We start from the raw sequence: 6,961 nt of genomic DNA on the forward strand, positions 1-6,961 counted from the left end.
CGCACTATGCGCGCATCAGAGGGGTATATCAACCCACTCTGTGTGCGATGCGGATCTTCGCAGCCGTGTCTACCAGCTCCTGAGACACGCGGCGGCGTAGTGCTCGACCCTCTACCGAACTGTGCATGCGCCAAATTGATTTCAGCGTGTCCCATTCATTTTCTGCACTGTCAGTACTGTGGCTAGAATAGGGGCGACTGTACCGTCAGAAAGCGAGACTCGTAAAGCTCGCGACAAGCTCTCACGCGAACACGAATCGTGTAGTACGCGCACGTCAAAACGCCACGGACGAAACTTGTGAGCCAGCGCTAGGAAAGGAAAGGCTGAGCATGACTGGCCGGTTGTCAGAAATATGAATGTGCGTCTGAGGCAAAGTCACAATATCCATAGCCGACACATACGTTGAAAGGGACTGTGGCACATATGCGCAATCTAACCTGCTCGTAGATAAACCACGACGCCATGTCCAGCAGAAACGCGACCCATGCATGAGTTCGTGGGCATCAACAAGCGCCAATGTTGAACCAGGCGCTGCAGTTCACGTGCGTTCCAAGTCGGTCGCCCTCGACCAGGGCCTTGAAAATCTACGTATGAGTCTATAACACAATTAAAATCGCCCACTGTTATTACATGGCGGCCGTCTAAAAAGTAAACATCCAACGCTTTAAAGAAGTTATTGCTGGAGTCTGCCGGAGCATAAATGCACAAAGATGCGCAACCTCAAAACCGCAAATAAGCAATCGAACGCTAGCACACGCCCAAACCCGTCATATGTGAGGTGGTGATCGCGCAAAAGGGATCTGTTTAGCACTACGATTCCTACGCCACTCGAGCGCGAAGTAGCGAAAGAAAAGAAGCACTCCAAATGAAAATCGCGCTTAAAGGCCAATACATCAGATATACAAGATATCACAGCTTGTTCTGAGAGCCAAATCTATTATTCCTGTCTGTTTTCGCATATTACGAAACCCCTGGGCGTTTAAAGCAAGAATTTTCAGTGCTAATGGCATACCGAGTATTGAGCGGACCCTCCACCCAAAAGAAATGTCACCCTACTCCAATGAACGTAAGCGCGCCGCCTTCATATCAAGTGAGCAGGCGCATCCACATATATAAACTAATAGTAAAATTCTTGCTTGCCGGATCCAAAACTTTTGTTGCGGAAAACTATTTATCAAACAAGCGCCTTGCCTTTCTGGTAAAGCCCATGGCTGCTATAATAAGGTTATCAATAAATTAGTACTAAGATGGATAAGGCGTGGCAGCTGAGATATTGAATTACCTTAATCAATTCCGCATAATGTTCATATACCACCATTCCGATCGCCGTCAAGAACAGATCTAAGCATGAAAAACAGGAGTTCCACGCGAATTGAAATTAGGAAGGGGTGGGGTGAAGTTCGGTGAACTTTCGCGCCATTCGGTTTCAGGCCAATTTGGTGGAACCGCGGACGCACGACGGAGGCGCGATGGCAGCTATATTGTTGCCGGCGTCACTCGCCGCTGCAGAGCGCTCATTCCCTTCTCGTCTTGCCTTCCTACCATAGCTGTCACTCCAGCGCGCAGCTTTGTGCAGTGTCCAGTGTTGAATGTCAGATCGGGGACCAGCGGACGTTTTTTTTTTTTTTTTGTATGCATTCTCGTAATGCTACGTGTGCGCCTTTCCCTCTGCTCATGTGCATACAGCCTTTGTGGGGTAGCAGGTGTACGGCCCCGTCGGGTGGTGCAGTGGTAAGACGCCCGACTATACTGTGCCGGAGTACCCGGGTTCGAACCCGACCTCGGCGGCTGCGTTTCGATGGAGGCGAAACGAGGAGGCGTCCGTGTGCTGTGAGTTGTCAGCGCACGTTAAAGATCCCCAGGTGGTCGAAATTACTCCGTAGCCCTCCACTACGGCTCCTCTTTCTCTGTTTCCACTTTCACTCCCACCTTCATCCCTTCCCTTACGGCGCGGTTGCGGTGTCCACAGAAAACAAGTGAGACAGTTACCGTGCCTTTCCCTTCCTATAAAGAAATCAGTTTAAATCTAGCAGGTGTACAGTGGTTGACCAGTGTGCGATGAGGCGTAATGGGTCGTTGAGCTGCAGGTGTTCAGAAGAAGCGCTTGGTCGAGTTGGAGTTTCCACGTAGTGTTTGATCCCTCTACGACCAGCTTACTTCTTAAAAACGTTCAGCGATTGTTCCCGCTGCATACGTTGGTCCCATATATGCACGTGTGCTGAAAAGAAACGCAAGGGAAAGCAGAGGTCCGGAATGCAGTGACGTCAGTGCCGTTCGTATATTTGCTTGGGATCTCTCCTTTCCTAAGTGTTAGATTAGCCAACATCCTTTCCCCAGTTTTTGACTGGTGAGAAAAATTGCCTTGTTGCTGATTGATTGTCTTCCCCTCCCAGGGCGGGGACGGCAGTTAATTCCGACCGCGGCGGCTGCGTTTCGATGGAGGCGAAATGAAGAGGCGTCCGTGTGCTGTGTGATGTCAGCGCACGAAATTACTCCGTAGCCCTCCACTACGGCTCCTCTTTCTCTCTATCCACTTTCACTCCCACCTTCATCCCTTCCCTTACGGCGCGATTCAGGTGTCCACAGAAACAAGTGTGACAGATACTGCGCCTTTCCCTTCCTGTGATAGTGAACTAGAATACTCATATTCCAGCTCAATATATACTTCCTGTGAACCAATTATTATTATTATTACGTAATGGTGGGCACCTGAAATTACTTAATCAGGTCAAGGTCACAACACAGGTCACGGCAGGACATGTTTATCTTAGCAGACACTTGACGTAGTGACGTTGCTTTATAAATTATTGGAGACACGCGGCGACACATCCCATCGCTTAACATCTGGTGCATTAATCGCTTTCGTTTCTAGCGTTACATCACCTTTCCCTTTACTGTTATGACTGTTTGAAATTCCCGGATGAGGTCATTGGGGCTCTGATGACATGACCTTGTCAACCTCCCGGGGTGTCGAGACACAACCACCACGAGGTGAACCGGTGGCGGCTCCTGGCACTACGGTGCTGGGAATGGGGAGTCCGCCTTTTGCGGCGGGGCTCGCCTGTTACCGGTGCTTGTATCTCTTGCAGACTGTCATTGCACCTCGACGGTAACGCTGACGCCGGGTTTCCTGCGACACAGGACCGTTAAGCTACCACATAATAAAACTAAATATAATTGGTGTATGTTAAAAAGTCTATGGGGTCGAAATTATTCGGAAGCCTTCGATAAGGGCGCTTCTTTTTGTCTTCCTTCTTTGACACTAAAGTTATTTTTGCTCTCTGGGGAACTATGATTGCCTACCCATTGGTGAGGAAGTTATTAAATTTTTATTTCCCTCGTAAACGATTTAAAATAAATGTTTTAAACTGCAGAATTTACATAGGGTGTCAGTGCAAATGAGTGCTCTGATTTAAACCACGATGAGTGTGTGCGCGAAATGAAACCTACCTCCGCTATTGAGAGCCCGATCTGCAGCGGCAGAAAAAAAAAAAAAAAAAAAAAAAAAAAAACTGGCATGAATTGTTTGCTTGTTTTTAGGAAGGAAAGGCGCAATTACTGTCTGGCTTCTCCGTGGAAACCAAGCACCACCATGAGGAAAAGGAGGAAATTGGGAAGAACAAAGATGAATGGATGGTGGCGGTTGCAAACATTTATTTATTCTTTTGCACAAGGAGGTATTTGTACCCAGGTCCTATTGACCCAGGTCCTCACAAATCTAGGTGGAGCTCCTATTCCGGTGCCCCAACGGCGTCATACTACGCTCGCGCTCTGGCGACCAAGGCCCGCTGAGACTGTAGGTCATGGCAGCGGAGCAGCGCCACCTCCCAGGCGTCTCTAAAAGGTAGGTAAGGAAAAATTGGGAAACAGTGGCGATCGGATGGACAGGCTTACACCATGTGGAAATATCCGAGAAGGTCGCTCCACACAGGCTGCAGCCTCCATCAAAGTTTGTATTGAAGTATTTCAAAACTGCCGGGCACAGCATTGTATTTGCAAAAATTTTCAGAAGGAGCCTTTTGTGCGCTTTCTCGATCGAGACCCTTACATGGTTCCGGGAAGCGGCGGTGGCTGTCCTTATAATATGTAGCAATTTCTGACTGCCGGCCCAGGAGTCTCTGATGGCCAGGAGCCCAGATGAGATTACAATTTGGAGGGTCGCTGGACCGACAGCAATTTTGTAGGACGCGCTTGGCGAGAGGAGGTATCAAACCAGTTCATAATTCCGACAGACCCCCTTGGAGTCGATAATGACCATATATCATAGGGCTAAGTAAAAAAGTTCGACTTCCTGGGGTCACTTAACGATCGAAATGCGGAGGCTCAGTGTTTCTGGCGTTTTGCTACTGGTCCCAAAGTAGTGAATTAGATACCGTTGGCGGCGGCCGTATTTCGACAGAGACAGAATGCAAAACTAATCGAGTTCAATGCGATCACTGGGACGATGCACCTCGTTCGTGGCTCTGTCACGACTGCGAATGCGACCTGCTTGTGAGGTAGATGATTCGATTCCCGGCCCTCCAGCAGCTGCATTTAATTGCTTAATTATCAACTCGCCGGCAAGTAGAATCGTGCATGCTCATTATCGGCTTTTATCTGCCAGTTATACTAATCTATACACATCCACAAGGCACCACCATGAACTTAACGTCAGTCCCTAGTTTAAACGCAGCTTTTTTTTCCCTCGTACAATCGAGGCATGCACTGAATGAATGAATTTGTTAAAGCAATCAGCCATTGTTGATCATTGCCTTCATGAACACAATTCAGTCATTTGATAGTTTGATAGTTTGCTTGCTTGTATCATTGTATAACTGCTTTGCATTTTTTTGTTATTTTGACATCTAATTGTTACAGAGCTGCATAATCGTTCTCAGTGAACGGCCAGTAATGTTGGCTCAAAGATTCTCAACATGATATTTCTTAACCGCGTGCTATTCTTGTTTCAAAAAGGGCACTGATGTAACGAATTAGTCTCTTTGGCGATTGCTTCTTATTTATGCTCTTTCTAAATTGCTTACTTTCGAGTTCTTACATACACGCTTCTCTGAGAAACAGACAGGTGAAAGCTTAAGAAATGAGGACGATTGGGCGGGTGCGATATATGACTGCGAAAGTCACAAGTATTTTATAACAAATATTAGAAAACTAAGGCTGGTAGGGGCTTGATAATGTATTCAGGAGAGACGACGAATGCATTGAAGATGGGGATGAAACTTGACGATAGACAAGAGGCCGACAGAAAATGAGGCCCAGGAAGAGTTCGCGGTACCATGTCAAGTAGAATCTCCCGGTGGAGAAGCTCACAAGGGGATGGCTTAATTAGAAGTGTAATGTTTAGAGGCCTCATCGAAGAGGTCGACTTCATATAAGAATGAAACAATTGCTTTGTCCAACGAGTTGGCCCTGACTTTTTCCCCTCTTCGTTCTCATCCTTTATCTGCAGCATGTTATTTGCCACGCATTGCTTCCTGAACTATTTTCTATTGTTTTCTTTTCAGAATTTGTTTGCTTTCATAAATGACGTTGCAAGTTTCCCTTTAAGCATGTGCCGCAGTAATACGTAGGCGGCTGCAGTCATCATCCCTGCCTTCTCTGCAGCGTACTATGGCACAGCAAAACAAACTGTTTTTATTTTATTTGTCATGTCTATCGCTATGAATTGATGGGAACAAACTCCTCATATCGTTACTGTTAAAAGGTCGAGACTCAGCGAAAGCTGCGTTTTCGCGGTTTCACGCGCCTGAACTCATTCCAGATTACTCCGTATCATTCGAACTGACGATGCCTTCCTCTGAGTTTGGTTTTATAGCGGGTTTAATGATAGCCTTGTTCTCTTCAACTGAATCTGTTATAGCAACATTTATTCGGAATAATTGAGTTGTGTTTAGTTTCATGACTTTTTCTAAGCTTCTTTGACCATTCTGCATGGGTGGAAATAACTTTCGCTAATTCGCACTCGAATGGGACACAAATGTTCGCAATATGCGGAATTCGAATTAGAGGAACTTTTTTACATGCACCCTATGTTGACGGTACGTTAATTCGAATGGACTGAAGCGAGAATACAGCGAGTTACAATCTAGGAGCCTTGCCAATGCACTGATGTTATGGTAACAGTGATGCTTCCTGGATGATTATCTGCATTCTTCTATCGCGAGCTTCAATAATTCTGAGCTGAAAAAAAAAAAAAAAAGGCTGGCTAGCGTAACAAAAAAAAAAAAAAGAATAAAAGGTAAAAAGCGCAAGCAGAGGAACATCGATGCGGAAGTGAGCTTCGTTCGCCCTCACGTTATCAGGGAGAGAGGCTCATCCGGACTGACACGTGGGCGTGCGCTGTCCATGTGTCGGTTTTCCCCCCCGCCGCACTTCGAGTGTCATCTTCACGCTGCCTCGGCCATTGAGTGGAACAGACGGACAGCGTCAGTGCACAGTGATTTATTTTGTATTTATTTATCGCTCTCACCGTCACTGCTCGGAAGGATGTTGTTGTTTCGACTGTAGGAAAAAGGGAAAAGAAAATGCACGGGCCTGTTACTGGCTCTGTAGCTATAGCCACCTCCGCTGCTTTGTGCGGAAAGAGGAGAAAATTGAGAAGAAAGAAAAAGAAGGAGAGGTACTCAGGGTCTTTTTGATAGAACAACAAAAATTCTTATTGGCAATGCAAGATATGAACAGAATATAAAAGAAAATAGCATTCATGTCTAAAAAGTAGCAATATTAGTGGCAACGTATTCGAAGACAGTATTGTTATTAAAGAATGCTGTGAATGAAAACGTCGAAAAATATGATAATGAACAGGGAGACACTGGGCCAGGCGCTAAGCTTAAAAATGTCGGAACACAGGAGAAAAACGAGATATATGCCATAAGTGCAAGCCGGTACTGAGGGAATCACTCAATTTTTTAATGCGGAGTTTTTTTTTAAACAAATATTAGTAAATGCTATCACTAATGATGCG

The sequence above is a fragment of the Amblyomma maculatum genome, chromosome 9 (genome assembly GCF_055883805.1).
Source record: "Amblyomma maculatum isolate TAMU_Amacu chromosome 9, ASM5588380v1, whole genome shotgun sequence".
In the NCBI taxonomy this organism is placed as follows: domain Eukaryota; kingdom Metazoa; phylum Arthropoda; class Arachnida; order Ixodida; family Ixodidae; genus Amblyomma; species Amblyomma maculatum.